This window comes from Balaenoptera physalus (assembly GCF_965194825.1).
Source record: "Balaenoptera physalus genome assembly, chromosome: 15".
Taxonomy (NCBI): Eukaryota; Metazoa; Chordata; class Mammalia; order Artiodactyla; family Balaenopteridae; genus Balaenoptera; species Balaenoptera physalus.
Window position 1 is genome coordinate 42956856 of NC_138894.1, and position 17140 is coordinate 42973995.

A 17140-nucleotide genomic window follows, 5' to 3' on the forward strand; every position below is an offset into this window, starting at 1 on the left:
CAGTGTCTTCTCTTGTTGCGGAGCACGGGCTCTAGGCGCGCGGGCTTCAGTAGTTGTGGCTCATGGCCTCTAGAGCACAGGCTCAGTAGTTGTGGCGCACGGGCTTATTAGTTGCTCTGCAGCAGGTGGGATCTTCCTGGACCAGGGCTCGAACCCATGACCCTGCATTGGCAGGTGGATTCCTAACCACTGCGCCACCAGGGAAGCCCTATGATCATAATTTTGTAGGCCAGAAATTCAGAGAGAACATAGCAGAGGTTCTCATCTCTGCTCCATGCTGACTGCAGCCTCAGCTGGGGTGGCTTAATGCCTGGAGACGGCTGGGATGGCTCAACTGGGACCATATGCCTGTGGCCTCAGTTCTGGCTATTCACTGGGATCCTTGGTTCTTTTACACATTGCATCTACTGAGGCTGGACTGTCCAAAATGACTCTTTCATTCACACTCCTGGCACCTAGGCTAGTGTGGTTAGAACAGCTGGGGCTGGCTGGATATCTCATTCTTCGTGAAGAAGAATCAGTTTCCCTCATTAAAGCAATGATATGGATTTTTTACTTACGCGGTGATAAGAATGGTGTTTTTCCTACCTTGTCAAAGTGACTGTTTATCACTCCCAATATACTCGTGTATCGATGAATATTATACATGAAACCGAGCAGGACCCTGTGGGGCTCCTGGGCACAAAAGCCTTTCTGTGTCCCCCATTTCTTGATAACAGGAAATAGGCTTCATTCAGCCTCCATGACCTTCCCTGTGTTCCAACGGGCAGGTTTAAACAGTTGCTAATTAGGGCAGGTTTAAACAGTTGCTAATTAGGGAAGGGAGGGGATGTGGAGACAAGGGAGGAATAGTCAAGAAACTACAGAGTAGCCTCGGGACAGGGTCCTGGTTCCCCCTCAAGGGATACACATAACAATATCTTTGAGCTGCTTTACAGATACTGAAACCTCCACCAGGTGGGAAAAGTTAACAGTATGCTGCCCACAGGCAGGTAGACCCAGACCGGTTGGCACCAGAAGGTTGATGTTGCTGCCTCCCACTTACCTCACCACCAACCAATCAGAAGAATGTCCACGAGCTGATCACGCCCTCTTTGAGCCATTACTATAAAACTCCTCACTACCCCCTCCAGGTCAGTACTCACAGTTTTGAGGGCATTAGCCTGCCGCGGCCCCCTTTGCCTGGCAAAGTAATAAACCTATTCTTTTCTACGTCACCCAAAACTCTGTCTCCAAGATTTAACTCAGTGTCGGGGTACAGAGGCTGGATTCGGCATCATACGCACATGCTGGCTTCTTCTGGTAAAGAGATTATCTCTGTTCTAACTTTGTATCTGATGACAGTTTCGTATTTTCCACATTATTCCGCTAGAATTGTTAGTGGCATCAAGCATCTGGCAGGAATTATTTTCTGCCAATGAATGGGCTGAAAAAGGAAAATTGTATCCTTCATCACAGGCAAATTTGGATTCTAGAGTGCTTCTTTACCTTTACTAAGAGACACCAGATATTTTAACTAATGATTATATTAAAAAGGTTAAACTTCAGCTCAATTCTTTCCATGTTAGGAAAACACAGCTTTGCAGAAAATGCAATGTGATTTTCAAAAAAAGAATATTTGCTTTTCACATAGATCAGATTACCTAGCAAACAGAGCAAGCAAGGTGAAAATCCAAAATAATAAATAAGTTCTTTTTCTCCCATGATGGACAGCTCAGTTCAAAGTGGCATACTGGAATCAAAGTGTGGGTGACTTTACAATCTGTAATCCTCTGGGTTCCCCTCCATATCATCTCTACCTACCAAAAAGAAAAAATAAAAAAGGGAAAAAGGGGCCATAAAGATGTCACTAGAACCAAAAGGTCAGGCACAGACTCAGATAAACAATTTGAGTCAACACTAAAAGGGAATTTGGTCAGAGTGGGAGTAAAAGGCAGGGTGAGGCAGAAATAAGATTCCTGTTTCTATGGTTTTAGAGAAAAGCTAAGGCTCTGTGAAGGACATTTTCTTCTGAGAGAATTGGTCAAATAGGAGCATTGAAAGAGATGAGTTAAAAGACGGGAAGAAAAGTTCTTTTGCTGTCTGTTTTGTGGGCAAGGGTTCTAAGCATAGAGGTTTATTTCAACGACACAACCAGAGGTTTACTGAGTTGCTAAGAGTAAATCACCCTGAAAGGCCCTTAGAATGACATACAAAAAAAGGGAGTATGGACTACTTAGGGAGCTGACTAAAATGCATATTCCTGAGCCCAGAGGAGGGCCTAGAAATCTGCATTTCCACAAGCCCATCCTTCCCTCCCACACCCCCTACCCCCACCCCAGATTATTCAATTCAAAAGTATGTATAAGGTCATTGAATTAACAGAATTTGGAATTAAAGAGAAGTCCAAGATAAGGTCTAGGGCTGGGGCTTCAAAACCAGCCACTCAAGTTCTTCTGAGTATAATGTTAAGGGGTAAGAAGCAGGTGGGATTAGAGGGGAGGGGCAATGGTTAGGGTACAGTTAGATTGAGTTATAGTTCTCCCAGCAATTTATTACTCCTGGCACGAGAATTCACTGAAATCTGTTTGGGAAAACAGCCATAGACAGGTGAAAAGATAATGAACCTTCCAGGTAGAACTCAGTGATCCCCAAACGCGACTCTCATCAGAGTCATCAGAAAGAGTTTTAAAAGGATAGATTCCTGGGCTCCAACCCTGGAAATTCTGTTTTTGTAGCTCTAGGGTAAGACCCAGGCATCTATTTTTTATTCTTCCTGTTAATAGATTAATGAGATATAACAACTAAATGCAGTGGGATCTGGATTGAAAGATAATTTTCAGACAATTAGGCAAATTTCATGTAAACTGTATGTTGAGCTTAATGTTGAGTTTGTCAGGTGTGGCAACAGTGTTCTCATTACTGGGACAATGGCCTCATTCTTGGGAAAGGATGGAGAGTTATTTAGGGGTGAAGTGCCATGGTGCCTGCACACCACTCTTGGATGGCTTGGTAGAGGGGAAACGTGAATATAAAGAGAGAACGTATCGATAGTATGGGAGGCAAGAGGTTAACAGCTGGTAAAACTAGGTGAGGAGCATATGGATTCACTGTTTTGTTCTTGAAACGTTTCTGTAGGCTCAAATTTTTTTCAAATTTACGAAACGTTCATTTTTTTTTTTTTTTTTTGCAAGAGAGAATAAACAACGGAAAAGAAAAGCCTCCATCCTTCACTTTGTTGCACAACAGATTGAGCAACCTTAGTAGGAAGGTATGGGTTACAGGGGCTTGGAGCAGAGAGGTCACTGTGGGCTAGCACTGTGGTTCTCCACTCATTCTCTGCTGCCACACACATGACGAATGATGCTTATACACAATGCCCACAGCCACAGGTGCACCTCGGCTTAGATGTAGTTCCTGGCTACCAACCTGTAACACAACAGATTTTCCTACTTAAGAAAGAATGCAAGTAAGTGATATTATCCTAGGGATAATTTTGAATTACTCAAATTTATTTTAAAAATAATGTCTGAACTTCTCTACTTTTGTGTGGAAGGTGTTTGAAAATTCAATAAATCACTCTGAAGTACAAAGAAAATGTAGATTATTTGCTATCTATAACTGATCTAATCTTTGTCACGGGCAGTCACAGCATCGGGTCATTGCAGGGAGGAGAAAATGGCTTTAACTTGACAATGAATGTAATGGCAATCTTATCCAGTTTAAACAGCCTTGTGTGGATAACTCAGAGTCTTTTGGTAAATACTCAGAAATTTCAGGCTTCCTTTCTACCAGTAAGTGACTCTACAATGATATCATTATTTTAAGAGGGGTTATAATTTTTTTTAAAAAACTGAAGAGTGGTACTTCATTAATAAGAAAAATGCATGGACACTGTGGTAGGTTACAAAAATAGTCCCATTCTTCACCTCTCCTTGTATCCCGACCCTTTGTCATGTTACTTTTCAGGGTCCTACAACTCCATCTGGGCTCAACTATATGATTTCCTTTAACCAGTGGGTATAGCTGACCCTAGGCAAGCACAAATTTGAAATAGGTTTATACATTGGGCTTTTCTCCTGTGCCTGCGCCCTTGCCATCAGAACACACCTCGGCTAGCCTGCTGGAGGATGAGAGATGTGTGGAGTCCAGCTGAGTCCCCAGTCATCATAGGGGAGGTCATCCTAGATCAACTACCAGCCCGTCAACCCCGGATACGGCAGCAAGCCCAGCCAAGATCATCAGAGCTGTCTAGTCAGCAGCCCCCAACCCTGCCCCCAGAAACACAAACAATAAACTCCCATTGTTGTGTGCCATGGGGGTTTTGTGGTTCTTTGTTACTATGTTACTCCAAGTCCTCTAAGAAGCATATGCCAAGCTAGGATAAAATGTACAAGGATTTTATTGTGGAGACACTTCTGAGAGAAAATAGAGAGAGAGAGCGCAACTAGCAGAGCTGTCAGAGGGCGATGCAAGTCTGACCCCAAGTGAAGGAAAGAGGGAAGGAAGGTTGGGTGGAAACATCCTAGCCTGTCGTGCAGCCAAGAAAGGTCAGCAAGGCTACCGGGGAACCTCAAGGCAAAGTCAGCTGTCAGAGGAGTCTCAAGCCTTCCAGGAACAGGTTGGCCTTAGTATCCCACTGTGCTCAGTCATTTGGCTGGAGCAACCTGTGAGACGCATGGCCTTGGCATAAACTTGGCAGTGGATTTCAGAGCACACTAATTGGCCAAAGAGCCCAATAAGTCTGCAAGGTTTTTTTCCTCATGCTTGCCACGGTTACACAGCTTTATTGGTTAAGACTTTAATAGAGACACAGAGACTCTAGTTACTTACAGAGCAGCAGTTCTTTTTTTTTCTTTTTAACATCTTTATTGGAGTATAATTGCTTTACAATGGTGTGTTAGTTTCTGCTTTATAACAAAGTGAATCAGCTATACACATACATATATCCCCATATCTCCTCCCTCTTGCGTCTCCCTCCCATCCTCCCAATCCCACCCCTCTAGGTGGTCACAAAGCACCAAACTGATCTCCCTGTGCTATGCGGCTGCTTCCCACTAGCTATCTATTTTACATTTGGTAGTGTATATATGTCCATGCCACTCTCTCACTTCGTCCCAGCTTACCCTTCCCCCTCCCCATGTCCTCAAGTCCATTCTCTACGTCTGCGTCTTTATTCCTGTCCTGCCGCTAGGTTCTTCAGAACCTTTTTTTTTTTTTTTTTAGATTCCATATATATGTGTTAGCATACGGTATTTGTTTTACTCTTTCTGACTTCACTCTGTATGACACTCTCTAGGTCCATCCACCTCACTACAAATAACTCAATTTCGTTTCTTTTTATGGCTGAGTAATATTCCATTGTATATATGTGCCACATCTTCTTTATCCATTCATCTGTCGATGGACACCTAAGTTAGAGCAGCAGTTCTTAATGTGTGTGGTGCTGCCTCCTAGAGGACATTTAGGAAATGTCTAGGGGCATTCCTTGACTGTCCTCATGACTGAGCGGGTACTACTGGCATTTAGTGGCATGGGCTAAAGATGCTAGATGTCTTGCAAATCACTGTACCATCCTGCATGACAAATCATCCTGTGTGTTCTTCACCAATTTTCAATGCCCTATATGGGGAATAATCTGTTTAAAATGATCTGAGCCAAGAACCTAATTCTGTTTTACACAGAACATCAAGTATTCTTTGTCCAACATAAATATGCACTGCCTTTCTAAGATTACAATTGCCATGACATTGAAAAAAGATTGTTTTGTTTCAAACTTTACTGTGTTCGTTACCCCTATTAGGAAATCATGCCACCAAGCAACGCTACTTGTGGTATTCAAATCTCCAATGCAATGCTCCTGAGACATTGAACGTTCGTGGCTGTGTCCACCGCGAGCAACGTGCAAACATTTGACTATTTTGTTATGTGCTCTGTGTGACTGTTCTCAGGTATTTACTCACAATGAAATAGATACTTTATTATATTGATTTTCCTGAAATTATATGGTAGACAGGCTATATTACTTATGAACTTCATTTTAGAATGAGAGAAAGTGCTAGGTCTGACATGTTAAGAGCCACTCCTATAGAATCAGGGTCTATAAAAAGATTACAAAAGAGGAGGGAAACGTACACCCATGTTCATAGCAGCTTTACTCACAATAGCCAAAAAGGAGGAAGTGACCAATGTCCATTGACAAATGAATGGATAAACAAAATGGTGTGGGTGTGTATACATATATATATAACAAAATATTAAAAAGCCTTAAAAAGGAAGGCAATTCTGACCTGTGCTACGACATGGATGAACGCTGAAGACATTATGCTAAGTGAAATAAGCCAGTCACAAAAGGACAAATATTGTATGATTCCACTTCTATGAGGCACCTAGAGTAGGCAAATTTGGAGAGACGGAAAGTAGAAGGGTGGTTGCCAGGGGCTGGGAGGAGGGGGGATTGTGAATTATTGTTTAGAGAGTACAGAGTTTCAGTTTTGCAGGATGAAAAGAGTTCTGGAGATTGGTTGCACAACAGTGTGAATATACCTAACACTATTGAACTGTACACTTAAAAATGGTTAAGACAGTAAATTTTATTTTATTTATTTTTAAAATTAATTAATTAATTTAATTTATTTATTTTGGCTGCGCCGGGTCTTAGTTGTGGCATGCGGACTCTCAGTTGCGTCATGCATGCGGGATCTAGTTCTCCCACCAGGGATAGAACCTGGGGCCTCTGCATTGGGAGCAGGGAGTCTTACCCACTGGACCACCAGGGAAGTCCCAAGATGGTAAATTTTATATTATGTATATTTTATCACAATAAAAGAGAGAGAGAGAGAGAGAGAGAGGAAGGGAATGTAATTCCAGCCTAGGTCAGACTCTGAGTAAAATATAAATGGATACTAGTAAGTAATAGTGTCCATTAACGTTATTATTGATATTTAAGTACATAAGTTTATATGACAGTGTGTACGTATATATTTGATACATTAAAATTGATAAGAAATGATATGAAGTTTGGAGCAACTAGTAACTCAAGAAATATTTTATACCAAAACAAGACTTTTTTTTTAGAAAAGAGGACTTAAAGAAGTTGGAGTTTACACAGATATAGAAAACAAACTTATGGTTACCAAAGGGGAAAGGGGTGAGTGGGAGGGATAAACTAGGAGCTTGGGATTAACAGATACACACTACTATATATAAAATAGATAATAGCACAAGGAACTGTGTTCAATATCTTGTAATAAAGCATAATGTAAAAGAATATGAAAAAGAATATACCTGAATCACTTTGCTATACGCCGGAAACTAACACAACATTGTAAATCAACTATAATTCAATTTAAAAAAAAGAAGTTGGAGTTTAACTGGAAGGTCCGGGTGACCTCATGACCTTTGTGCTGGTTATCCACTATTGTGCCCCAGTCCAGGCCACCGTCCTCTCTGTGATGTTCGGGCTGAGCCACACTTCCCAGTTTCCCTGGCCAGCCGGCTTCCTGTGGTTCTGGTGGGGACTGGGAGGCTGGAAGAAAGGAAAAGAAGGCTGTTTTCTTGTTCCTGCCTCCTGTCGGGAGATGGCTAGCAGTCCTGGACAGCTCCAGCTCCGCTTCTAGCTTCCTTCCGCTGTCCCAGCACCAGTCTCGTGCAGCCCCTTGGAGGTGCCCCCGTCAGCGGGGCCACGTCTTCCTCATCACTCGGAGCCCCACCCACCTATGCCTTCATGCAGGACCCAGCGCACACCTGTGGGGAGAGGTCTGGGTGTCAGGCCTGCCCAGCCCTCCTCTGCAATTCCGGTTTCTGGTAACACCACCCCTTCCCTTCTGATCCCCAGCCCGGTGGCAGCTGTGCCCTCAGTTATTAATCTCTGGTTTACCTCAGCATTCCTTCTTCGCTTTTTCCCCCCAGCTACCTAACACTTTTGTAATTAATCGTCTATCTTATATCTCTCCTACTGGAAATTCCTAGTGTGATTTCTGTTTTCCTGACTGGTTGCTGACTAATGAAATCTTTTAAAGATACACCAAATCCACCTGTCAATAAAGTGGTCTAGTAGTGATGCTGTCTCCACCTGTGTTCCTAGGGAGCAAGCTGGTATCCATCCCTAAAGCACCCAGATTATGGTCTCTAGTATGACTTGCTGCTAAAAGGAACCAGGGCTCCTTGGAGAGTAGCTGAGTCTATTATTCTATGTTTGGGGCAGAGAAAGCAGAAGTGGGTTAGAAAATCTTACTGTTTTGAAAAAGCAAAAATGCTTGCAAAGATCTCTGGGACTCCCATTGGTCAGATTGTGACAACCTGAACATTGAAAAGGAAAAACAAAATTCTGTGCAAAACATGAGTACATAATGATACTCAAAAGGAGCAACTAAAATATAGTACATTCAAAGAAAGGCAATTATGAGTTTCAGGTAGTGTTTGCAGAAAAAGCTCTTTAGGCTAATGCAAACATACGCACGTCACAGTCAGATTTAGTTAGCACTTAAGTAGTACCAGTAAAATCCAGGAAGTTAACAATTCAGCTCAGCCAAAAAATGCTTGGACAAGATTACCCTGGAAAGAGAACTCTGATCCTGTGTTCCAGTCCCAAACAGTAATTCATATATTTAGTATTCGACTGTTATTTTAATAAACATTTATTGGGCACATGTTATGTGCACTATGCCAGGAACCTGGGGTACAACAGTGAAAACAACACAAAAATATCTGTCCTCAAGAGGTTTTACATTTTCAGTGAGCGAGTCTGTATGCAATAAGCCTAATAAAGAAATAGACTACATAATAGGTTAGAGGGTGGGAAATGCTATGGAGAAAAGAAAAAGTAGAACAGGGTAAAAAGGATGAGGAGACCCTGAGGTGGGCAGTTTGCAGTATGAAACAGGTAGGCCTCACTGTGAAAGTGAGATATGATAAAAACTTGGAGGAGATGAGATGGGGAAAGAATATTCTAGGCCAGGAGAATAGCTAGAGCAGAAGCCCTAACTTGGAAATTTACCTAGTGTGTTCAAGGAACAGCAAGGAGGCCAGTGTGCCTGGAGTGAAATGAATGAAGGGGAGACTGATGGAAGCTGTGTTCAGAGAGGTGTGGAAAGAATCACACTGAGCAGGGCCTTGCAGGTCATTATAAAGACTTTGGCTTTTATCTTGAGTGAAATGGAGCGCTGCTGCAGGGTTTGGGGCATGATTTGAATCGTTTAAAATGATCTGCTGCGTTAAGAATAAGACTGTAAGGTGGACTTCCCTGGTCGTCCAGTGGTAAAGAATCCGCCTTCCAATGCAAGGGACGTGGGTGCGATCCCTGGTCGGGGAACTAAGGTCCCACATGCCACGGGGCAACAAAGCCCACGCGCCATAACTACTGAGCTCACGCTCCTCAACTAAAGAGCTGTGTGCCGCAAACTACAGAGCCCATGCACCCTGGAACCCGCGCCACAACTAGAGAAGAGAAAACCCGCACGCCACAACTAGAGAGAAGGCCGTGCACCACAACGAAAAGCCTGCATGCCGCAACGAATAATCCCACATGCCGCAACGAAGATCCTGCGTGCTGCAACAAAAGACCCAATGCAGCCAAATAAATAAATAAATATTAAAAAAAAAAAAAAAAAAGACTGTAAGGAGGCACTAGAATAGAAGAGGCGAGACCTGTTGGGAGGCTGTTGTAATTACCCAAGTTGAGAGGTGATGGTGACTTAGGTCAGGGTGGTGGCACAGGAGGTGATGAGAAATGGTTCAGTTCTGAATATACTTTGAAGATAGGGCCGAAGGTGTTTGCTAATGAATTGGACATAGGATGTGAGAGAAAGAGAAGAGACAAGGATAGCTCTGAGGGTTCTGGCCTAAGCAACTAGAAGGACGGAACCGACCTCCCACTGAGGTGGGGAACGCTGAATGCAGCATGGTTTTTAGGGGGGAAGTTAAGAAATTCAGTTGTGGGCCTATTAGGTTTGAAATATCTGTCTCGACATCCCAGTGGAGCTGTTGAGTCAGTATCTGGAATCTGTGTCTGGCATTCAGGAGAGAGGTGTGGGCTGATAAATATGAGGATGGGCAAGGCTAGGCTGCAGTAACAAAACTCAAAAATCTCACTGGATCAACTCAACAAAAGTTGATGTCTTATGTGTAGGGCTCTGCCCCATGTCATTTTCACTCTGAAAGTCAGACTGATAGAGGCTCTACTTCCTCTTGCTGTGGCAAGAGGAAGAAAAGAGCTGCAGAGTCTCATACCAGCAATGAAATGCTTCTGCCTTGAAGTGGCCCATAACTCCACTCACATTTCCTTGGCCAAGGCAAGTCCCATGGCCACAGTTAACCTCAAGGTGAGGGTAAGGAAGTACAATTCTCCTGTGTTTCTAGAAAGAGAAGAACCAGAAATAATGGGTGAGCAACATTAATGCCTATCAGAGCTGGAGAAGTATAGTTGGGAGTCATCAGTATGTAGATGGCAGTCAAAGCCACAGGACTGGATGAGATGACAAGTGAGTGAGTGCAGAGAGAGAAAATGAGAAGTCCCAGCGCTGAGCCCTGGGGACCTCCAACATCCAGAGTCCATGACCTCAGTTGCTATAACAAGCCTAAGATGGCAATTGTGTTCACCTTCATTATGTGAGTAATCTGTAACTCCAGGGTGAAGTAATGAACCAACAGCATTGATACTTTAGTGTCCAATTGTGCTTAAGTATAATAGCAAGTTTTAAAAATTTTGTGCTGCTTGTTCTTTATGATGCTCTAAGTGATTAAGTTAATCTGATTTTTTAAATTAAATTTGTAAATCTATTTTGATTTATAAGAGTAACTTGAGTCCTTATGAAGATTTTACTTTTTAAATTTATAAGTCTGGCGTTTGATGTTTGAAGTTGTTGAGAGAATCAGATATGTCATATTGGTGACTGTGGTTTGAAATCTGTAAATGACTTTAATTAGTCAAGTTTGTAAATGTTTAGGGAGAAAGTAATGTCAAATGAATAAGCTTACTGAGATTAAATCAAACAGAAAGAGAGAGTAAGTGTTCCTGGGCACATATCCAGAGAAAACTCTAATTTGAAAAGATACATGCACCCCAATATTCATAGCAGCACTATTTACAATAGCCAAAACATGGAAGCAACCTAAATGTCCATCATCAGGTGAATGGATAAAGAAGATGTGCGGTATATATATGTGATGATTAGCCATAAAAAAAGGATGAAATAATGCCATATTCAACAACATAGGTGGACCTAGAGATTATCATATTAAGTGAAGTATTAATAAGTCAGGGAAAGGCAAATAGCATATGATATCACTTATATATGGAATCTAAAATATGATACAAATGAATTTATTTACAAAACAGAAGCAGACTCACAGACAGAAAGCCAATTTATGGTTACCAAAGGGGAAAGGAAGAGAGGGATAAATTAGGAGTTTGGGATTAGCATATACAAAGTACTATATATAAAATAGATAAGTAACAAAGATTGTATAGCACAGTGAACTATATTCAATAACTTGTAATAAACTATAATGGAAAAGAATATATATATATATATATATATATATATATATATATATACATGTGTATGTATATATACATACTTATATATAACTGAATCACTTTGCTGTACACTAATGCAACATTGTAAATAATAAAAAATTTTAAAGAGAGTATTTTTATTTCAACACAAAAATTGCCAGATTTGTAAATAAATAAAATCTGTATGTTGAGCTTAAAGGCTTTAGGAAAAATATAGGCTCACAGGTTTATAAGCTAATACAATATTAATGAAAACATGAGTAACAGCTGGTGTTCTTTTCCACACACAATAATACTCTGCAGATGCTGAAAACCTAATCAACCCTCCTCCTCCTTCTAGCGTTCCTCATGATGGCATTGAGGGGCTCCTAGGTGACTGAGAGCGCCCAAAAAGCCCCTGCTTGTCCGTCTCTAGGGGTGTCTCAAGGCTAATGTCCAGACCATCCCAGCCCCTCCACAACTGACAGTGTTCTGTCTGGCCTGTCTTCCATCATGATGGGTGTATGTCTTTTCTGATGGGCTGGCACTGAACTAACTTTCAACATTTTGAATACTGTTAGTTATCTGGGATCATGGTCATGTTCCATGCCATTTCCTTTGGTCCCCAAATCATCACACGTTGAAATTCTGTATCCTGATTCGAGGTCTCCTCTAGATAGCCAACTCTCCTAGTACTACTGAGTTGGCTCATGGGCATGTGGGAACTTCTGGATCCACTGCACTTCTGGGGATAAGTGAACCAACAGTGAGATCCTTTTGGCCAGGACCCTGTTTTATTCATCTTCCTACTCTTGGCACTTCGCAAGTTGCTGGGAGCATTGTAGACACTACTGTATAGTATAGGGACTTGCTGAGCAGGGTAGCAGTGTGGTGGGTGGTTAGTTGAACCGTGTAGCAGTGGTGTAGCTGTTTTTGAATAGTATAGTAATATTGTGTAGTGATTTGTTCAACTGTGTAGCAGTATGGAGTGAGAAGTCAGACTGTATTTATAACCTTTCTGGTCACTTATTAGCTGTGTGATCTTGGGCAAGTTACTTAACCTTTCTGTGTCTCATTTTATCCTCTAGAAAATAGGGCTAACAAACTCATCAGGTTGCTGAGAATTAAATGAGGTATGTACATAAAATAATTAGCACAATTCCTGATGCATTGTAAAATGCTTAATAAACATTAACTAAAATAATAGTTATACAACATACTTTTATTATTATTTTGTGTGATCTAGTTCAGTTACTTGAACTAGTTAATGTGTCAGAATAAAGAGGGGGAAGACAAACAATGCTCCAAATCCTAACTGTGCCAATGAAAAACAATTTGATGATACTATATATAGAAAACCCTAAAGACTCCACACAAAAACTACTAGAACTGATAAAGGTATTCAGCAAGGTAGAAGGATACAAGATTAACATACAGAAATTGGTTGCATTTCTTTACACTAACAATGGAATATCAGAAAGGGAATGTAAACAAACAATCCCTTTTAAAATAAAATTTTAAAAAAGTTAGAATAAACCTCACCAAGGAGGTGAAAGAATTATATCCTGAGAACTACAAAACATTAATAAAGGAAATTGAAGAAATGGAAAGATATCCCATGCTCTTGGATTGGAAGAATTAATATTGTTAAAATGGCCATGCTACCCAAAGCAAGAGACAGATTTATGGTGATCCCTATCAAATTACCCATGACATTTTTCACAGAACTAGAACAAATAATCCTAAAATTTATATGGAACTGTAAAAGACCCAGAATTGCCAAAGCAATCCTGAGGAAAAAGAACAAAGCAAGAGGCATAACCATCCCAGACTTCAGACAATACTACAAAGCTACAGTATTCAAAACAGCATGGTATTGGCACAAACACAGACATATGGATCAATGGAACAGAATAGAGAGCCCAGAAGTAAACCCACACAATTATGGTCAATTAATCTTCAACAAAGGAGGCAAGAATATACGATGGGAAAAAGACAGTCTCTTCAGCAAGTAGTGTTTGGAAAGTTGGATAGCCACATGCAAATCAATGAAGTTAGAACACACCCTCTCACCACACAAAAGTAAACTCAAAATGGCTTAAAGACTTAAATATAAGACATGACACCATAAAACTCCCAGAAGAGAACATAGGCAAAACATTCTCTGACATAAATCGTACCAATGTTTTCTTAGGTCAGTTTTCCAAGGCAATAGAAATAAAGCAAAAATAAATGAATGGGACCTAATCAAACTTACAAGCTTTTGCACAGCAAAGGAAACCATAAACAAAACAAAAAGACAACCTATGGACTGGGAGAAAATATTTGCAAAAGATGCGACAGACAAGGGCTTAATTTCCAAAATATACAAACAGCTCATACAACTCAGTAACAAAAAAAACCCAAAAAACCCAATCAAAAAATGGGCAGAAGACCTAAATAGACATTTCTCCAAAGAAGACATACAGATGGCCAATAGGCACATAAAAAGTTGCTCAATATCACTAATTATTAGAGAAATGCAAATCAAAACTACAGTAAGGTACCACCTCACGCCAGTCAGAATAGCCATCATTAAAAAGTCTACAAATAACAAATGCTGGAGAGGGTGTAGAGAAGAGGCACCCTCCTACACTGTTGGTGAGAATGTAAACTGGTGCAGCCACTATGGAAAACAGTATGACAGTTCCTCAAAAAACTAAAAATAGAGTTGCCATATGATCCAGCAATCCCACTCCTGGGCACATATCCAGACTCTAATTCAAAAAGATACATACACCCCTATGTTCATAGCAGTACTATTTACAATAGCCAAGACATGGAAACAACCTAAATGTTTATTGACAGATGAATGGATAAAGAAGATGTGGTATCTATATACAATGGAATATTACTCAGCCATAAAAAAAGAATGAAACAATGCCACTTGCAGCAATGTGGATGGACCTAGAGATTATCATACTGAGTGAACTAAGACAGAGAAAGACAAAATACCATATGATATCACTTATGTGTGGAATCTAAAAGACAACACAAATGAACATATCTTCGAGACAGAAACCAACTCACAGACATAGAGAACAGACTTGTGGTTGCCAAGGGGGGTAGGGAGGGAAGAAATGGGAGTTTGGTACTAGCAGATGCACACCATTATATATAGGATAGATAAACAACAAGGTCCTACTGTATAGCACAGGGAACTGTATACAATATTCCGTGATAAACCATAATGGAAAAAAATATGAAAAAGGATTTACGTATAACTGAATCACTTTGCTATACAGAAGAAATTAGCACATTGTAAATCAACTATACTTCAATTAAAATTTTTAAACAAGAATTTATAAAGTGGGAAAAAAAGAATTTGAATTCTTGTTCATGTTATGCTTGAATAATGTAAGGGAGAGTCCAGCAAAACTACGCAGTGTAACAGAGGGGCAGGTTAGACATTTTCTGGTGAACTTGTCAGATCTAATTCCTTTTGTTCTTTCCTCTTCCCTTCGTATTCTGGCCCAGCTCTTCTGGACTCTTACTGCCTCTGAGAGTGCTGGGGGGTGAGTCACCACCCACAGAAGGCACTTGCAGAAGCTGCACCATGAAAGGTCAACACTGGTGGACAGGAAAAGGACTGGGCACTTGGCCCTACTTGGCAGCTGACCTTGGCCCTTGGCAAGCCTCCCTGGTGGGTTTGGCATGTTGTCGAAGTGGGCAGGTCATCCTAAATCCTCTCCACCCTGCACCCTCCTCCCATGCTCAGGGCCAGTGTGAAGGTCACATGTTTCTCTTTTGAATCATTTCAGTGTTTAGGCTGCCCAAGTCCAAGCTAACTGGGGAAACTGACTGTTACGAACTGGAATCAGATCCCCATCTTGATGTGAAAGGCAGAGGGATTCCAGTTAGCAGTATGTGAGGGATGGTTAAATCTGCAGAGGAGCCAAGGTTAATATCAACAGCAGTAAGTCATATTGGTGATACATACCCTTAATGTGATGTGATGAGGATGACACTTTACTTCTATGGTTTTCCTCTCAAAAACTCACAAACCTGTCTAGTCATGAAAAGAACGTCAGACAAATTCCAATAGAGGGGTATTCTACAAAATACCTGATCAGCACTCCTCAACACGGCCAAGATCATCAAAAACAAGCAAAATCTGAGAAATTGTCACTGCCGAGAGGGACCTAAAGAGACAGGATGACGAAATGTTGTGTGGTGTCCTGGATGGGATCCTGACCAGAAAAGGACGTTAGGTAAAAACTAAGGAAATCTGAATAAAGTGTCAATATTGGTTTATTAATTGTGACAAATGTACCATACTAGAGTAAGATGTTTCCCCTGTAAAAACAGGGGAAAGTGGGTGTGTGTATATAGAAACTCTCTGTATTATCTTCACGATTTTTCTGTACATCTGAGACTATTCTAAAATTAAAGGTTTATTTTTAAAACTTTGTGTAGGAGAGGTCTGCTGGGCAACACCTTAGCCTGTTAACCATGGAAAGGGGTGCTGAACCCCTACTGTGTGCAGGGTTAGGGATTGGAGAGACTGGGGTAGATGAAACGGGCATGACTCGCCCCACAGAGTCTACAGTCCACCAGGGAAGGACTTCGTGCACTTGCACACAATTGGAATTTCTCTAAACGGATGTGACCTACTTTCATAACCTGATGTGCTATGAATTAAAAAAATACAACGGAACGTTGAATAAAAGTAATAAGTAGTAGGCTCTCTTTACAAAGGTTAACCTGGATTTCCTAGGCCACACCAACTCCTCAACTTCTTGGACTATGATTTTTAAACCTTTTTTTGGTGAGATTAGAGATCGATCAGTTTAGGATAGTGTTTCCCAAACTTACTTAACTTTGACCATGGAGTATATTAAAAATGATAGTGTACTGACAGAACACTAGCAGGTGTGTATTCGCTACAATGAAAGCTGGTTTGAAAGAAGATAGGGGTAAAGGGTCTCACAGATGAATTTCCTTCAGAAAAAAAATTAAAGCAAAACATCTTTTTACTTTACCTGTTCTTATAAAACTTTTAAAGTAGTCTGTACATATTTCATGTCTTTTGTACATTTGTTTTAAAATTTTTGTATATTTTGTGTTTTTCAGATATTTGTGTTTTAAATACTTTTGTGTCTTTTAAAAATCCCCTATCTCTCTATTGGAAACAGCCTTGCTGTGGCTGAGAGATACATCAGATTCTGCCCTCAGTTTGCACTTTTAGTGCGGTGTACAGTGAAAAGTCCTACTTCCCAGATACACTGGCGCAAAGGGGCAAAGGATGTGAGCTATATGCTGTGTGATATTTGTGTCCTCTTAAGTTAGGCTACTCCAAATAGTGTTCATTGTTTCATCTTGGGCAACACACATTTAGACTTTTTTTTTCCTGTATCACGAGGCGACATGCAGGATCCCCGTGGCCCTTGCAGTGGAAGCTTGGAGTCTTAACCACCGGACCACCAGAGAAGACCCCTAGATTTTTTCTCTTTTAAAGTTAAAGCTCAGATTACTCATCTCTACTTTAAAGTATTCTAAATTTGTGTTGGTTCAGATACCATTTAGAACCCCAAGACCTTCTTTTCATTTAAAGCTTTCTTACTTTAGCCATAGATCTGGAGAGAACATGTTAGTGTGGGATAATTGTTTAATATTGAATAAACA